General features: G+C 47.5%; 1 protein-coding gene across 2 annotated transcripts in view; it reads left to right on the top strand.

Moving 5' to 3' along the window:
* The window catches only part of SCOC (short coiled-coil protein), a 163,027-nt gene that overhangs the window by 97,034 nt on the left and 46,757 nt on the right, over positions 1-19,236 (top strand). The window contains exon 1 of one of the 2 annotated variants that reach the window (XM_078676683.1): positions 12,305-12,509. The exons of the other annotated variant lie outside the window; for it this stretch is intronic. The gene's annotated coding sequence lies outside the window, so the exon portion shown is untranslated. Of the gene's footprint in view, positions 1-12,304; positions 12,510-19,236 lie in introns of those variants that run through there. 2 annotated transcript variants of the gene reach the window in all.

The following is a 19,236-nucleotide window of genomic DNA, read 5'->3' as shown; positions in this document are numbered from 1 at the left end:
GTGGAACCTGAAGTACAGACCTTCTTTGTGACGCCCGGCCTGGAAGGACTACGCAGCATGGCAGACCCAGGATGGGAACTGGAGCAACCAGCCCTGCAGGCGGAAGGACCCGCGAACGAGGACCCAAGCAAGAGGGAGCCGGACCCGCTCCGGCACAACGTTGAAACCTGCCACAGCCCCGGAGGGTCGTGGCTTACACAGGTATGGAGCCGCCTGGGGGCCGCCTGGGGTATACGGAAGATGGGAGGGAGCGGCGAGACACCCGCTAAGCCACCCTAACGGGAAAACTGTTTAAAATGCCTAGTCTATGCACGGCGCCTGAATCTCACTAATCGTCACTGGTGTCAGTCGGGTGTTTTTTTGCTCCATCACTCCCTTTTCCCACTTTCTAGTTATTTTACTGAACAACATTTCCTTACGAGGTCTTTTCTTTGTTCCACCCCCTTCCCCCTTTCCCAATCGCTGCCTGAACCACGGATGAGTGGACATATCCAACGGAGTTCAGGAACTGGAAGAATCAAGGCCTCCTACTTAAAGCCTGCTCTCTGCGGCAAGAGAGACACAAAAGAAAATTTTTTCTGTTTCTCCCTGATATTCAGTCTATGGTTTATGTCCAGGAAACCTGCCCAAAGATAATAAAAGACCTTTTGTTGTGCAAACCAACCTCTGTCTCCTGGGCTCCTTCTCCTCTGCGCCACAAGTTTATAATGTGCTGCTTCACATTTCTCTCATCTGGAAAGCTATGCCAATGATAAGCATTTGCTTGTGGAATTCAGTATATTTTTTTAAAATGAGAAGCGTGTATTTGAAGGAAGTTGGGAATAACAAATATTTTTTCATGAGTAGTATGCTTAAGCCTAGTGAGAATTGCTGATATTGTGCACATTTTGCTTTAGCGATCGTCTGGGTAAAATTTCTACATGAACAATTACCTTATATATGACCGACACGTGAGATACCAGCTCAAAGTACTTTGTACTAAGCAAAGAATTTATAAAGTCACCTGATGAATGTTTCTAGCACAGCGCACGTGGTCGCAGCACATATCCAGTTTCAAAATTCTCCCAATTTTCCTCCTGAACCAAGCATCTTCCAAGGGAACATAACATACGCACAATAACAATTTTGCTAGAAATTTACAGACCTTTAATGACTCTGGGGCGTATTAGCAACAAATAGCGATAATTAGCGCTAAATGTGCTTAGCGCATTTTTTTTTATCTCCGGCTATCGCCCGATATTATCACAGAGATAACGTGCTATTAGCAACGTTTATCTCCAAAGCGATAAAATATCCGGCGATAGCGGCTCAATGCGTGAATATCACTGGAAATCCAGCGATATTCAGGCATCATCGCTAATGGGGTCTTAACCTGAATATCCACCTCCCATTGGATATACAGGTTAAGAAGTGCTCTGAGCAGGCGTTCGGTTTTGGCGATAATCCCGCTTAGCGCAAGTTTTTTTATCGCTTCACCTGCCTTGCTAATAGGCGATAGCTGTGTTAGCGACTGCTTTCAGTCGCTAACAGGTTGGGTACGCCCACTTTGCATGTCATTACCGATAAATATTTCTGACATGCAAAGCGGGCCCCAAACCTGTAGCTATTGCCTACAAGCTGTCACTAACTGCTGTTAGCGACAGCTTGCTAATAGGGCGATTGAAATAGCGCCGCTTTCGCGGGAAAAAGTCCAGCTAAAGCGGCGATATCGCCCTTGCTAATATGCCCCTCTGTAACAGAGTGAGTAAATTGCGTTATGAGCCGGTAAAATCTGTGTAGCTCTCCTGTACTACCTGAGTTTGTGAGATTTCTTCAATTGTTTTAATTTCACCCTTGAACTTCCAATGAGATTCCCAGGCCTCATAACATACAATAGGAATTGTACTGGGAGGTGATGTAGTGGAATAATGAAAGATAGTGCAATATTGAACTGAAGATAGATGCTGTGTTATTGATGAGGTATGGGAAATTGCATTCTCTGAACTGCTTGCAGCTACTGTTTTTTCAGAAATTTATTATGGCAATTGTCCTGAAAAATGTAAACTTTTAACAAAATTATCTTATGGTGGGGAAATCTACAACAGTTCTTCGGAGGTGCTGGGGAAGTTGACACACAGTGAAAGTTTAGAATACTTGATGAGAGTCCTAACTACTCCTAAATTGAGAAAAATCCTAACTTTAATACTTTCGGTATTCAACTACTGTTTCCGAAGTACGCAGTTTCTTGGGCATGGCCACCTACTGCAGTCATTGTATTCCAGATTATGTGACCATCTCCAAACCTCTGAGACCCCTGACCAAAGTAAGTGCCTGCTGGACGTGGGGTCAGAAAGAAGAAGATGCCTTCCAAAGGGCGAAAGAAGCTCTCTTTAATAATGCCACCATGTCCTATTTTGACCACAAGAAGCAAATGTAACTGCTTGTAGACATGAGCCTAGTGGACCTGGGTGCAGTTGAATGAATGAATTTATTTTATTGTTTCAATTATTTAAAATTGTTACAAAAGGACTAGGAATACAATCAATTAATTAAAATTGTCACAAAAGGACCGGGAATAAAATGTAATTTTATCTTTTCTTTTAACCAGTCTACAGTACAGGACATTAAGAAACAGATAAAATAGATGTATGTTCACTAGTTTAAAACTTGCTTTAGGGCTCTAATTCTTGGCTGAGTATTTACTTATAAGTTCTTTCAAATGGTGTGCAAATTTCGCTAGTCTGGCCAGTTCCATTGCGATCTCCAAATTAAAGAGAAGTTTTATAGCATATGCGCAGGTACGAGTCCCGTATTTTAAAAACAGAGGTTTCAATAAAGTACGACATGCATGGTTCAGTCGATGGCAGATGCAAACCATATGAGCCATAGATTACTCATGCTGGTGACACAGTCTGCAGGTGGTAACCGCCTCCAATGTTTTCCAGCTAGTGTTTATGTCTTTTATTGGCAGTACCATAAGTCTGACTGACAGGGTTTGCCTTAGGATTGTTTTATTCAAGGCTGAGTCGAGGTATGGCTGTCTCAGTTTATCCCGGAAGGAATTAACTAAGAGCCCGATATTGCTACTGGAGGTCTCTATGGCATTCATATTGTCTTCCTTAGATAATTGTCTAACTTGTTTCTTTAAAATGGATTTTAGAATTCCAGGTTGGTGGATGAAATCTTGCCTGTTGGATAGGTCAAGATGCAGTTTAGTGCAGGCAGTTAGAAGGCTATTGGCCCAGGAATTTTTACCTTTAGTGAAAATGTCCTTTAAAATTGCTTTCATCGTATTTGGTGGTGCTGCGCAGACCCCTCGATAGTACCGGACGATCGATGCCCAATGTTCGTAAGATTGTTTATTTAGCCCGAATTCCAGCCGTAACAAGGTGTTCCGGGCATGGGCGAGTATCTGAAAGATCTGTTTGAGTGCTTGGCAATTGGCGAGCTCCATGGTGTTAATTAATACCGCAGGAAATACTAGTTGGCCATATGTGATTGAAGGAAGTAACTTGGCTCTTTTGACCTTTCGAATGGGTTCAGTTATCGGGCTGCACAGTTTGGAGTTTAGTTTACATAGGGCATATGTCACGGCTTTAGCTTTTGATTCTAGGGATGCGGTTCTCACCCAGGAAGTAGAACCCGGGAACTGGGCTCCGCCAGCGTTTGCTAGCAAGGCGCTGACCCCAACGGAAACACGTTTTGCGCAAATTGAAAGAGAGTCTCTGGCAATTAAGTGGTTGTACATATATATCCACTTATATCTGTGTGGTAGGCCATTCAAAGTTGTTACGGACCACCAACCACTTCCAGGGCTCAGCACCCCACCCACCACTGTGGAACGAAAGGTGGGCCATCCACTTGCATCCCTATTGCACGGAAGTAACTTACCGGCCTGGTTACAAAAATCACAGGGACTTCCTCGCATGTCACCATACCCAAGCGGCCGAACATGAGGAAGACAGTGTTGATGCTGTGGAGGACTCATTAACATGATCTCAAAGAACGCCTGCCCAAGAGCCCTTAGCCTCCATGACATTGTAGCAGCAATGAAGGATGATGATTTGCTCATGAGAGTAAAAGACACCGTGAAGAGTGGAATCTGGCAGAGCTTTCTGCATGATGCCAATAACTGGGCAGCCCAGAACAAAGCCTGGCTGACCAAGATGTGGAGAGTACGAGATGAGTTTACATTTAGATTAGTTTAAGACGGCATGCTGCTGAGGGGTCCCGGCTAATAATCCCAGTAAGATTACAACACCAGCTAACGGTATTGGCCCACGGTGGGCACCAACGAACAGTACGGGTGAAATCCTGCATGCAAGAGAAAGTGTGGTTCCTGGATCTCAAGGCCACAGTGGGTGAGATTGTGTGACAGTGTCCGTCATGCCAACTCACGGGCACCCATCATCACGGAGGAATCCAGCACAACCCCATGGTGCAAAATAAGCTTGATGTTTTGAGTTTCCCAGATGGAATAATCACAATGGTCTTAGTAGACAACTACTCTAAATATCCCATTGTTGAAATAATGTAGTCAACAGCCTTTACGAATGTGGCACCTGTCCTGGAACAGGTCTTCACAATGTTTGGCCTGTGAACAGAGATCAAAATTGACAACGGACCACGGTTCCAGGGATCACAGTTCAAAGAATTACTCAGTCACTTAGGAATACATCACCCCTGCGTCATGACTCAATGGCCACAGCCGAACGGCGATGCCGAAAGATCCATGCACACCATAATCAAGGCGCTTATGATTGCGGTGGTGGAGGGGACTAACCCTGAGCTCAACCTCCAGAAGTTCCCCCGAGAGTACAGTGGAACGCCACATTGTACTACCCAGAGAGCTCCTTGGAATCTGATGTTCAATGGACCCAGACAAGACAACATCCCAGGGCACCCATGGTGGACCCAACCGCCCTATGACCCTCAAGGGTCTCAAACTTGGCTCACACTGAACAATATGCGTGTGAGCCTGAAACAGCAAGCCAAACCACGACTGCTCCTGCCAGTAGACAAAATCCTCATTAGGGACCGCAGGCCAAGCAGGAAATTCCAGACACCTTTCCAAGCAGGAGTGTGGACAGTACTAAACGTTGATGGTACCAGGGTCACGGCCAACAAGGGGAGCGAAACAGTTGTGAAAAACATCTTCTGGTTCAGAAAGATATCTATCTGTTAGCAGGTGTAGGCAAGGCAGTAGAAAGTGACTTGGGGGAACACAACACACCTGAAGCTGATGGTCTCAATAGATCCATCTCTGGTAGTGAGAGTCAGAGTAATGCGAATGAGGAGAACAGTAAACCTAGATTAAGCCAGGAAGCTCGAGCTGCAGATAGGCCGGTCGAACGCGCACATCAGAGATATGACCTATGTTTAGAGAGCCACTCGGGCTCTCCCAAACAATGTATCCACGTACAAGCATCCACACACCCCTCGGGGCTGGCTTGACTCGAGGGGATAAATAAACGGGCAGAAGACCGCTCGTGGTCTTCCAGCCAACAACTAATTAACAGTGTGGCGTGTCTTGCTTTCAGCGCTGCTGCTGCCTACCTCCTCGTGGCCCCGCCACGCTACATTGGCGTGGAGGCCGGTCGCGCTGCACACGTGCACTGCCCTCTGCCTCCTGGCTGTCTGGGAGCCTGCGGAGCCCACCAGTGCTGCTCCGTTCCTGCTGAGGGGCGGAGATCCTACCTGGTTGCCTCCGATCGTCGCTGCGGCGGGTGCCGTCATTGACCCCAGACAAACCAGCGCACTCACCCTGCCGCTGTGCCCTGCGCCCACCCACGCGTCTCCCTGTGCATCAGGAGCATGTTCAGCTGGCGCGGGCCCCTCTTCCCCTTCATGCAATGAGTGCAGCGATGCATCTGGGCCTTCTGCACTGTGGCCGGGTGGGGTATTGCAGCCTCTCGCCTCTTTTCACCGGCTGCACTCCAAAGGGTGACGACTCCCTGCTGGCCTCTGCGCCTGCCCTGCTACCCGTCTGAAGCCAGGCCCCCAGTCCCCGTAGCTGTCCGTGGGCTGCCTGCAGTGGGAGATTGCTACATGAGGGACAAATCAGGAGGCTACACAATCAAAAGAAAGAAAGAAGGGCTGCACTGAAGAAGGTAGATCAGTGGGAAAAGCAGCACAGGGAAGGCACCGCCACATACCTGCTCCCACTGGGGTCCTACATTGTCCAGGCTCGGGCACCATCCTTCCAAAGAGGCTCCGGCTACCCCGGAGGCCCACAGACCAGTCTACAGCACGTGACCTGGGTCAGCCAGTGCGCATATTTGCGATCGCCTAGCGCCAGGACTGCGCTTCCGCACCTGCAAACCGGCGCGCGGACACCATGAACAACGCAGCCACGACTGGCACTGCCAGCCAGCCGGCCGGGGGAAGCAATCAAGACAGGAGTGCCAATGCACCACCCCCAGGACACAGTCACGCGGCTGTTGCGCCGCTGCCACCATTTAGTGAAGCCTCTGACCCTGCTACGGCAGCACCACAATGGAAAGCGTGGGTTGGAAGGCTCAACCACTACTTCAAAGGCACCAGGGAGACCGATGGCACCATGAAGAGGTCTCTGCTCATCTACTATGGAGGCTCAGAAATCTATGACCTCTTTGAAAGACTCCCCAACACTGGAATGACAATGACTACGATGCAGCGGTCACCGCACTCAACAGGCACTTCGACCCCCAACTTAACCCCGACTTTGAAAAGTTCAAGTTCAGAAGGGCGTCGCAGTCAGACACGAAGTCTGTCGACACGAAGTCTGTCGACATGTTTAACACACGGCAGCGCCGGCTGGCCAGCACGTGCACCTTACAGATCACAGGGAGGAGATACGTGACCAAATCATCCTGGAGTGCAGTGCCAAACTCCTGTGGAAGCTGATCTTTCGTCAACCTGGGATCTCGCTGGACGAGATCCTTGTCTTGGCCCACTCCCACGAGCTGTCAGATGTCCGAGCTGAGGAAATGGAAGCTGCCTTACACACGCCAGTTGCCGCCTCACATGCGTCCAGGCACTTGCCAATCAAAGAAGAGAGTGTCGAGGCAATCCAAAGACGCCCCAACCCAGCGTGTCAAGCACCGAGAACGCAACCTGGAGGGCAGTGAGGATACTATGGAGAGGATCACTCAGCGACTTCCTTCTGTGGGGCAAAACGGAAAACATGCTCCCGCTGCGGCAAGATCAATCACTACGCCAAAGTGTGCTGCAGTGGACGGTTCAGACAGGCTCCTTCGAAGCCAAGAGGCATGTCACAGCGCATTCGCCAGATCTCTCTCGACGACTCTCCATTGACAAAGGAGGTTCAGCAGCAGGAACAGTGTTTTGCTTTTGAAGATGATGACGACGAGGTAATGTGGTGTCGTATGTCAGCAGGACGGACCGTCGCCGATGTGATGGACTCAGAGCAAAACGACCCCCTGTCACCACGGCCCCCGCCCTCCTGGGCCCGGATTTATACTTACGGAGGGACAGATCCACTTCCTCTCCGAGGAGTCATCCATGCCAGAGTCGCCTGTGGAAAGTACACCACGGAAACCAGGTTCCCCATCACAGAGGGAAGAAAGGGTACACTACTCAGCTGACACACAGCTGAAGACTTGGGGCTCGTCTTCTTTGCCAACGAGATCCATGACTCCCACGCCGAAGCCATTCTGAAGGAGTTTCCGGCTCTATTCACAGGACTAGGGAAACTCAACGGGAAGAAGTTGGAACTCCACATTGACCCCACAGTGAGACCAGTCGCCCTCAGGCACCAGAGAGTGCTGTTCAATCTTCGCCCGCAGGTGGAGGAAGAGATGAAAAAGCTTGAAGATCTTGACGTGATTGAGAAGGTCTCTGGCCTCAGCCTGTGGGTGTTCCCGCTGGTCGTGGCTCCCAAACCCAAGCAGCCCGGAGCCATCCGGCTCTGCGTGGGCATGAGGCTACTGAACACGGCCGTCAAGAGAGAACACCACATTACTCCCACCATGGACAATATAGTGGCAGACCTGAATGGAGCCAAGTGGTTCTCAAAACTGGATTTAAATGCAGGATACCATCAGTTAGAACTTGAACCCGAGAGTAGGTATATCACCACCTTCTCGACGCACGTTGGCCTCCGGAGGTATAAGAGACTCACCTTTGGGGTGTCGTTGGCAGCCAAAGTCACCAAAACTCCATCAGAGAAGCACTGTCGGCTCTGCAGGGCATGATTAACCTCAGTGATGACATCCTTTTGTTCTCAGACACGTTAGAAGACCATCACACTCATCTCCGAGCCACCCTGAAGAGACTAGAAGACTGCGGGTTAACCCTTCACAAGTCCAAGTGCTCGTTTTACCAAGAATCTGTCGATTTCTTTAGGTACACCTTCACCAGAGAGGGACTCCTAGTGGACCCCAAGAAGGCCGTGGCCATCCGAGCAGCCAACACGTCGAAGAACCCCACAGAAGTAAGAAGCTTTCTCTGCATGGCCACATACTGTGGAAGATTCATTCCAAACCTCACTGCCATGTCGGAGCCACTCCAGGCTCTCACACGCAATGATTACAAGTGTGAGTGGACGGGGGCCGCCATTAAAGCACTCAACAACATCAAGGTAGGACTGCAGGACAAAACGGTAATGGCCTACTTCCATCTGGGGCAGCGCACTAAACTAATCGTTGACGCCAGCCCAGTGGGCCTGGGAGGGGTCCTTCTTCAGGAGCACAGCCCTGAAGTCTGGAGGGCAGTGGCTTACGCAAGCAAGGCCCTCACTGACACGGAGACAAGGTATGCCCAAATTGAGAGGGAGGCCCTGGCCATTAAATGGGCTTGTCAACATTTTTACCTCTACTTGTGCAGCCAAGAATTCCACCTAGTGACCGACCACAAGCCTTTACTCCCGCTTTTCGCAGGTTCGTCCAGACTGGCGCTCCCGAGAATTTAGCGATGGGCGGTGCAGCTGCAGTCATACAATTTCAAGGTCATGTTTCGTCCCGGGGCCCACAACCCGGCTGTCTCCCTATCACTCCACCCTGAGTCCATGTCGCCTCCAGGACCTTCAACGGATGCGTGCAACGCCAAAGCATTTGTGAAGATGGTGTCGCAAGGAGCGTGCCCCACAGCCATGATGCTCGAGGAGATCGGCCGTGCCACTAACGAAGATGAGACATTGTCCCGGGTGAAAACCACACTGGGGAACAATGGCTGGACATACTTCATGGATGGAACCCGCACTCCCAGGACCGAGGTCAGCCACGCTCGACAACAGCTCTGGCAAGTGCGCCACGAACGCATTATGGAGGAGCAAGGGGTCGTTTTGAGAGGACATCTAATTGTAATTCCAGAAAGGCTGCAGAAGCGGATTCTCACGCTGGCACACGTCGGACACGAGGGGATGGCAAAGACGAATGCCAGGTTGCGGAACAAGGTCTGGTTCCCAGCAATGGACTCCATGGTGGAAGAGATGGGGAGACAGTGCTATGCCTGCATAATCACAGGGGGAGATCCGGCGCCAGTGATTACCGAAGAACCCAGTGAGACCCAGTAGGCAAAAGTCAGCCGTGACTTCGGGAGTTTCCCCGACGGACGTCACATGCTGGTCATGGTAGACTCGTTTTCGAAGTTCCCTATTGTGGAGGTGGTGGCGTCAACAGCATTCACACATGTAAGGAGCGTTCTGGACAAGACATTTGCAATGATCGGGCTGCCCGAGGAAATCAAGTCAGACAACGGACCTCCGTCCAGGGCCGGGAATTCCAAGAGTACCTCGAGAACAAAGAAATTCATCACAGAAGATCACCCCGCTGTGACCTCAAGCCAACGGGAGGTGGAACGTTTGATGCGAACACATAACCGAGCACTGCGTATTGCCGTAGACCAGAGGTCTTCAAACTGGGGGGCAGGCCCCCCTAGGGGGGCCTCAAGTGATCCCAGGGGGGGCGCCAGGCTCTGGCCAGAAGAAACATTATGCCTTGTTTTCATCCTAAAACAATGAGCAGCAGTAAGCACGTCTGTAATGGGCCATCATAAACATCTTTGTCATTTAAATCCTGGCTGGGAGAAAGTGTCAAAAGGGAAGGGACTTCACATTTTTTCCAAGACCCACACTACCAAATTTGCAAATTAGCAAAGCCTGCCTCACCGGAATAGTGTGTTTGTAAATCATGTATTTGTTTGCATTTTTAAAACAGTGACAGAACTTAGCTGCAATGTTTAAATGAGTCTACACATATTTAAACATTGCCAGTTAAATAGAATAATTGTGAAATATTTTGAAGGTGGGGTGGGCGGTGAATTGTTTTTCTACACTGGGGGCGCGGAATTAAAAAGTTTGAAGACCACTGCCGTAGACCAAGGGGAAGACGCAGAGGCGGTTCTGGACCAGTTTCTCGGCGCCTTTCGACAGACTCCCCACAGCACCACCAAATGCGCCCCGTCCCACCTACTTTTCAAGTGGCCACCACGAGACAGCATCCTGCCAGACCCGACGTGGCATCCCCCGGAACGAGACAACGAGGCGGTTCAGGCAAGAAGAGCAATGACCAACCGCAAGGCCAGTGAGGCCCGTCGGGCACAAGAGCCACAGTTAAGGATGGGGGATCGGGTAGTAATTAAGGACAGGCACCCTGGCTGGAAGTTCAGGACACCCTATGAGCCAGAGGAATGGACCGTAGTTGACATTCAAGGGACCATGGCCACTGCCCAGCGAGGGCAGCAGTCTGTCACAAGAAATGTATCCAGCTTCAAGAAGATCTACAAGAACGGCTCTGGTCACAAAGTGTCGGACGATCTCGAGAACACCCCGAGTCTCTCCTCACCGGTCTCGCCAAGAGTGCTGAATCCATTGCCAAGGGGCTTGCAAGAGGAGAGTGAGGAGGCTGTACCCGTGGCTGGGGCAACTCGTTCTGACGAGACATCCGAGTCACCCCCGAGTATTCCATCCAGCGCAGCAGGCAATTCGAGCTCCCGGAGCCAGCAGTATGGTCTCCGGCCGAACCCTGCGTCAAGTCAAAGACTCAAAGACTTCTGGCCCGATTCACAGTCTTACAGTTAGGATTTTTCTCAGTTTAGGAGTCCTAAAGTTAGGAGTCCTAACTTTACTACTCCTAAATTGAGGAAAATCATAACTTTAAGTCTTTCGGTATTAACTGAAGGCATTTAGGAGTCCTAAAGTTAGGAGTCCTAACTTTACTACTCCTAAATTGAGAACAATCCTAATTTTAAGACTTTTGGTATTCACAGAAGGCATTTAGGAGTCTAAAGTTAGGACTCCTAACTTCTGTGAATACCAAAATGACTAAGTGCCTTCTGTGAATAACAAAATGGTAGTAAGTTTAGCATTTTGTCTTAAGTTAGTTCTGTGAATCGGGCCCTTAATGTATACCTCTCCGTTAGTGTGAAGGACGTGGTTGCAAGTCACTAAAAGATAGGAGGGATGAAGAGAGCCACTCGGGCTCTCCCAAACAATGTATCCCACGGACATGCATCCACACACCCTTCGGGGTGGGCTCGACCCGAGGGGCTAAATAAAAGGGCAGAAGACCGCTTGTGGTCTTCCATCCAACGACTAATTAACAGTGTGGTGTGTCTTGCTTTCAGCGCTGCTGTGGCCTACCTCCTTGTGGCCCCGCCGCGCTACTATGGTCAAATCCACAACCGAGTCAGCGACTCAGAGACTTTGTATGTCAAATTTATCAATGACAACTTATGACCAAGTTGGAAAGGGGTGTAGTGAGCCACCCGGGACGCTCCTGAGTGAGCCCTTCACCTGGATATACACTTGTTGTCCTCTGGCCAGGCGGCCTGGCTATAAAATAAAGGAGAGTAGAACGCACATGGTCTTCCTGCCTGCCCGTACCCGACTTGAGTGTGTGGGCGCATTATTGGGCTCGGGGGTAAAGCCATGCGACACGCAGGGCCCCCTCTGATCCTGGGAGCACCCTGGAACACAATTCCACATTCTTCAAACAAAGCACTCTTCCAATGTGTAATGTGCTGTCCGTCTTCCAATGCATTTCAGTGCCTTGTCAGGGGAATGACGCGCTAAAAAATGCAATTATAGAATGCATAAATAAATAAGCATGATGCCAATGGGCCACTTGGACTGACCTAATGCCACCGTTTCCATCCAATTTATATGAGTAGATATTAGCTAGGGAATTAATCAATTGATCTGTATGACCTTACTTTGTAATGTACCAATGCACAATTGCTTATGTTTATTAATTTAATTTGAAAAAGTTTCCAGAAAGATTACGTGGTTTTAAATAAAGTTACTTTCGGTTTCTTCAAGCTCTCACCACCGTTGTGTGGGGCGTGGCCTGTTTTCAGTCTTTTATCATAAACACTAGCGCTTGTTAGTAGCTTTTTTTCAAAGGGACATTGTGCTTGTTTTGTACGTCACCCCTGACAGCGCTGCGGCCTGGGTTCAGCTGGCTGTGAGCCCCTGGGCAGGAGGCGGCACCCCGTTATCCAGGCAGCCGAGCCGGACGTCTTCCGGGCTGGGTGCCCAACATAAGCGGTTCTGATTCATTGAATCTTTCAACAGGCAGCCTCTGCTCCGGGTGAGTTAGCTAGTGGACGCAGCCGCTGATTCGGTTGGGAGGAGCACTGCAGTTGTCTGGGCGGTGGTGGTGTCAGGGCTGAACCGAAGCTGTCGCCGCCACGCCTCTTGGATACAGGGTTCAGGGGCTCGAGTACCCTGCTTACATGCTAGCGGTCACTGTCTGCAGTTTGGCACTGTAGGGGTTGCAGTGGTGGCACAGCCTTGTGAAGCAGAGGGCAGGATCTAAACAGCCATCACGCAGCAGGAGGCCCACCAGCCCCCCAGGTTTAATTGTGCGTCAGTGGATGTCAGAGCTTGCATAGTGTGGGGGTGCCAGGTATGGAGGGCAGGGGTAACACCCACGGTGCACCAGCGATGCCTCTATTCCGGGTACAAAAAGGCAGCCTTTACACATTCTTCATCCTTATCAAATAGTTCTCTATTCTTCTGTCTCCCTAGGCCCGTGCACTTCTCTTTGGGTGTTTCCCAATTGTTGACCTGCATGCTTCACTCTTATTGTTGTGCTGCAGGCGGCGTGGCTCCTGTGATTGTGGAAGGGTGTGGTGGTGATGTCAGACTTCCAGCATTTGATTGTGCTCCTGCTTTAGGGTGCGGCGGATGGAAGGTCTTGCTGCCTCCTCTAGGAAGAGGCATTGTAATGTAATGCTATAGTGATGCTTCCGTGGTCTGACTTCTGCAGACTGGAAGGGCTAATGTATTTGTTTTTGAGAACCAGCTTTCATGCCAGTATACCCTTTATACAGTGTTTAAATGGACAGGTCCCCTAAGATACCGAGTACATGAGTGTCTTTCATTCGAAAGGCAGAGCATCTGGGCTTCTCAGCAGAGAATTTGTGCATTTAAAAGGATTGTGCCAGCACTTCTCTGTTGCAAACATATATTCTGATATAGCGAGTACCTGCTGTTCTGCCTTTCCTTTTCATGCTGGTTTTTTTTTTTTTTTTTTTTTTTACTGATAGATTTCCTGCAGTCAGCTTGTGGGATGAAAGGGGGTGTTTTAATGTTTCCGATCTTAAGCACATTTTTGTGGATTTCAGGAGTATGTTTCCCCGCAGAGTAGGTGTAATGGGTTTTATAACATTTAGACAGTATGACTAGGGTAAAAGTGCAATATTTTTATTAGAAAATAGTGCTTAGCGTAAGTTTAATTAAGTTACCATAACTAGGCCGTGTTTACAATAGTCACATTGCAGCAAAGTGTATGTTTATTTGTTGTGCTCGACCTGCGCTCCTTCTTGTGTTGTATTTGTTTTATTAAAATGATCGAAATTCAGCTGCAAACCATGGTGTCGTCCCTGTGTGCAGACGCAACTTATCTTTAGCTTTCTTGGGGGCGGTATATAGTTGTTTTGCAACATTTCAAGGCTATGAGCTAATCTCCGTTATGAATGTGCAGCAGCAGATTTTTTTTCTCGTGCTCTTGCATTAAAAAAGTACCTTTTCTTTTATGCAATAAATCATGTATTTAACAGCCAATTAAACTAATGTGCAAGTTTGTATTATTTTGAAATTAATAATTTGATTGGTGCTGTGGAAGTAATTTAGTGGTTACCGTGTACGTAAAAACAAGTTATGAATTTGTGTTTTCTTTGTGTAAACCGTTATGAAAGACATGCTTGTTGGGGTAGTTCTCGACTTTCCTGTTCTTTTTCTCCTTTTTGCTTAGAGTGCTAAATGCTTGTGGTCCTTTCTATATATAGCTCTACAGGCATGTGGTATTTTGCCTGTAATATGATTTTGGTTTCATGCTAATTTCCTTAACTTTAATGACTTGCTTTCTGTCATGATGCTAATATTTGAATAAATCTACAAAAACTGAGATTGGAAAAGCCCAGTTGTGGAAGTTTTCTTAATGACCTATCTGAGAGTCAGCATCGAGGGTTCTCCATTTCCTACCCATCTTAATTAATTAGAGGTTGGGTATCGAAAATAGCTTTACATGTTATGGCACGTGTTACAGAGGATCATAACCCAGTAGGAGCTACCTCAAATGTGGCATTGTTTGTGGCTGCAACTGCACAGTACAGCATGTGCAAGCTGGATCCATAAGAGACTTGTGAAGTTAACAGTTGCATCAAGAAGTGGTTTTTGGGACGAGTGTGTATAGAGCTTGGCTATGATGAACAAAAAGTGCACAATACGTAAGTGAAATTCTCATATTCCTCTTCTGTGCTCACTGCACACACTGTGCGTGTTGCCAAGAATTCCTGGACCTTGGTCCAAACTGCATTATCCAAGATTTTTATCGGTCGAGGCTGTTACCATTATCTTACTTGCCATGCCTGTCAAACATAGATGACCGCAGTCAGGAGCAATGATGATTTGTGTATTTCATTAGATTTTGGCCTCTTTTGTGAATGGGACGTGACACAATTAAAACCCATTAGGTAAGCCATTACTTAAATCATCATCCAAAACCTCAAATTTGTATCTTGGCAGAATGTACTGAGAAAAAAACTTGCTTACCCAATACAAATATTGTATGGTAGTAGTGGGATATATATTGCTTCTAGTGCCTCTTCTTCTTTCTCTCCTGCCTCGTTGTCTTTCTCTCTTCCCTTGTGCCTTAGTTATACCAGCGATGCTCAAGGTCTGAGGGTGGGCATTGCCCAATCTGATGACAGGTGTGACCCAAATTTCTGCGCTTCGGATGTGCCGCTGGTGTGCAAACATTGATTGAGTGCAGAGTTTGCATGTTTGATCTAGTAGGGGTTGGCCACTTAAACCTTTTGCTTCCAGGCCCCTCTCGGCCACACCCTTTTTTTGCTATTTGAGGTAGTTTGAGCTGAGGCCCCCATAACATTTTGTCCACATAAGGTATCCACGCCAAATTTGTGCCCTTTTCGTCAAACATTTTGAGGATTCTAAAGTTACCTAGGGTTTGTGGATTCAACTAGAGGGGACTGAGAAATTAGGCAAAATACAGCTAAATTGTGGGCTTTTGGAGAAAAATGCTTAAAAAGTGCTGCAGAAGAAAGCATCTGTTTGTTTGCCTGCAAGTGGTAACAACAAAGGGTTTGTGGTGCTAAAATCACCATGCTTTCAGCAACAGGCAGACTTTTGTCAGAAAACCAACATTTTCTACGCATTTTATTGGTAGAAATGGGTGTGAAACCAATAATGGATCCCGGACAGTTATACATTTCTGAACAGTCTATACAACGTTTTTAATTCAGCAAGGGGTCATTTTGTGTAGCTCCTTCGAGGTTTTTGTATAGAAAGTAACAGTTGAAGTCAAAAGAATTTAAACTTGAGTTGAAAAAGAGCCATTTGTGCCTACATTTTCACCTGTAATTTCTTCAAACTATGGTAGAGTTTTGAAAGCAATTTACCGTTCTGTCCGTTGGACCCTTCTGGTTGCGGGGATATATAGGGCTTGTAGGTTCACCAACAACCTGAGGTACCCCGAGCAAATAACTGAGTTGCTCCTCCAATAGTTTTTTATGGTGTACCGGGTATACAGCAACTCATTTGGTAAAATAAAAAGAATGAAAAATAGGTTTCAAGGACACCTATGTATTTCTGAAATGGGGAACAAGATATCTAGTTTAGAAGCAGTGGTTATTTGTGCATCTCTGAATTTGTGGGTACCCATACTAGCATGTGAATTAGAAAGTAATTTTCAAAATGACTTCTTTTTTACACACGGTCTTACATTTGGAAGGCAGAACTGCCTAGAAAGACAAATAGTAATAACGCCTGTCTACGATTCTGTGTTCCCCTATGCTTCCCGATAAAAATGGCACCTCACTTGCGTGGGTAGGCCAAGTTCCCGCAACAAGAAATGGCCCAAAACACAACGTGGACACATCACATTTTTCCTGTGAAAACTGACCCTTTTTTTTTCAATGTGCCAACCTGGGGATTTTGGGTCCTGGTTCAGCCGGCACCAAGGGAAACCTAGCAAACCTGTACATTTTCTGAAAACTAGACACCCAGGGGAATCCAGGATGCCGTAACTTGTGTGGCTCTCATCAGGTTCTGTTACCCGTAATCCCGCACAAACCGCAAACATTTTCCTCACATTTCTATGATGGACAGTTCTGGAATCTGCGGGAGCCACAAACTTCCACCCACCCAGCATTCCCCCAAGTCTTCTGATAAAAATGGTACTTAGTGTCCGCGACAGGAAATGCCCCCAAACTTATTGTGGAGACATCAAAATTATCTATCATAAAACAACCTGGTCTTGCTAGGGAGTAACCTGTGTTTTTGGTCCCTGGCTTGCTGGCCATCTAGGGAAACCTACCAAACCCAGACATTTCTAAAAATTAGACTCACGGGGGAGTCCAGGGAGGTGTGGCTTGTGTGGATCCCCGAAAGTTTTCCTACCAGAATCTCCTGCAAACCTCCAATTAAGCTTAACAAAATTGCATTTCCCTCACATTTCTGTCTGGGATCACCATACCGGCACAGATTTCCTACCACCCAGAGTTCCCCTCGGTCTCCAGAGTAAAATGATATACAAGTGAGGTATCATTTTTATCAGGAGACCAAGGGGAATGCTGGGTGGTGGGAAATTTGTGCCAGCGCAGTCATTCCCCCCCCCCCCCCAACTTTTCCACACAGAAATGTAAGGAAAGGGTTACTTTTTAGCTAAGTTTGATGTTTGTAGAGAGTTTGGGTAATACAGGGTGTGGACTTTAATAAAATATCTACTTGTCCATGGGGCAGGTTGCTTCATAAATCTACTTGTCCTGTAACAAAATCCACTTGTCCCTTTGGTGCCATGTAGTGCGGCGACAAATTGTGGTAGCAATCTCATTATAGAAGAGCTCTGATATAGCCTCTCTGATTATGCCAGGGCTCATACCATAGTAGTGTTTGAATACTTGCAATCCCTTTATGTTGCCACATGTCCGCAGATCTCCATACTAGGGCTGAAGGTAGTGGTTAGCAATAGTTCCAGTGTTCGAATGCCCTCTTGAGTCTGTGCAAACCTCCTAGCATGTTGTAAGAGTTTACAGCAACAGTTCTCTAATGTTTTCCCATTCTGGGAAACTTTGGAACTTTACTCCCGACAATGGCAGACGTAAACCTTCTTCCAGAGTTAGGAAAAAAGTGGTTGGAGGGAAAATGAACTTGCAAACACTCAGATTTCTGCATGAACAAATCTACACATGCATATTTGCTCATGCTGAAATGCAGTTCACAAATATTTTCTAGAAATACTATTTCTTGTACTACTTCTATTCATTCTTGGGAATACTTGAAAGCCGTATAGCTGCATTTAATGCAAGGACATATACCATAGGTGCACTTTTGAGACTTTCTTTATTAATAGGGCCCCTAATTTGGTCTGGCGTTGACCATGACCTTCTGCGTTTATTAAATTGTTGTCACTCTCTCTGTATCGGCTGGCTTCACTGTGAGTGACTGCATTCTGCTCTTTCACACAGATCATATCGGCACACAAAGTAATTTTGTTCAGTGCTAATAACTACTGTGGCAGTGTGTGCTTTTTGAGGCCAAAAACAATTTTTGCTTTTGCCTATGTTTGTTACAATGGTGAGGGCCCGGTAACTCCCACACCAATAAGGTTTTACAAATACCATGCCAAAACAAGTCGCGCACCATTTTCAGACCTACTGGCTTTGCCAATGCTTGCTTATTTCTGTTTCCCAGAATCTTATTGAAACTGGTTACACTGATTTTCTATTATGAATATTTTTGGGAAATACTAGCATGCATCAACAAATGAAACGGTACCTGGAATTTTACAGTAGTTTAGCTAAATGTTTTTTTTCCTGCTTTCATTTTTTGATCATTTTATTTTGGAAGCAAAGAATCCTTAATCTTGCTTTCCCGCTTCTGCTAATATTTGCATTGAATCAAAGAGCATTCTGGAAGCATTATACATAGCCTCATATTGCTAAACTTTGAAAACGTGTGTACACATTTTTATACTGGAACCTCTGTCAAGTGTGCAGTCAGAGCTTACAACATTTACTTGAAGCGCTCACACTAATAATAAAGGCTTTCAATTAATGAACCATAAATACAAGTTTGAACAGCAGAAACAAAAATATTACCTTAACTACAGACCGAGCCCTTCCCTGATCCATATTGTGGTACTGCAAACTGGCATCCTAAGGGCTTGTGCCGCAGGGGGTTTGGCCTACTTGTCCCAAGGACATAATAACCCCTTCCATGCTCATGACGAGCTCAGCTCGTCATGCAGCATAGTGCTCGTGTGCTTATGACGAGCTGAGCTCGTCATGACCACACCCGTTTTTATTGCTGTCCAGCACAGCAGGGGAATATCGCAAGCAGCGATGAGGTTAAACATGAAAACTTGTTGCCCTTGACCCCAAACAATATGTCCTGGGCGTCGGGCTATAGGAATTCCACATTCCTGGTATTTGTAATACCATTTTATGTTTCTGCTTCTCTCACTGCGATTAAAGCAGTGTGGCGACACTCCTAACCCCACATGGATGAGCCGCCACTGCGCACACCGCCAGCCAAGTGCCATCCACGCACACCGCCAGCCAAGCGCCATCCACGCACACCGCCAGCCAAGCGCCATCCACGCACACCGCCAGCCAAGCGCCATCCACGCACACTGCCAGCCAAGCGCCATCCACGCACACTGCCAGCCAAGCGCCATCCACGCACACTGCCAGCCAAGCGCCATCCACGCACACTGCCAGCCAAGCGCCATCCATGCACACCGCCAGCCAAGCGCCATCCACGCACATCGCCAGCCAAGCAACAGTCCACGC

The sequence above is a fragment of the Lissotriton helveticus genome, chromosome 2_1 (assembly GCF_964261635.1).
Source record: "Lissotriton helveticus chromosome 2_1, aLisHel1.1, whole genome shotgun sequence".
NCBI lineage: Eukaryota > Metazoa > Chordata > Amphibia > Caudata > Salamandridae > Lissotriton > Lissotriton helveticus.
This window is presented reverse-complemented; position numbering and strand designations above follow the sequence as displayed.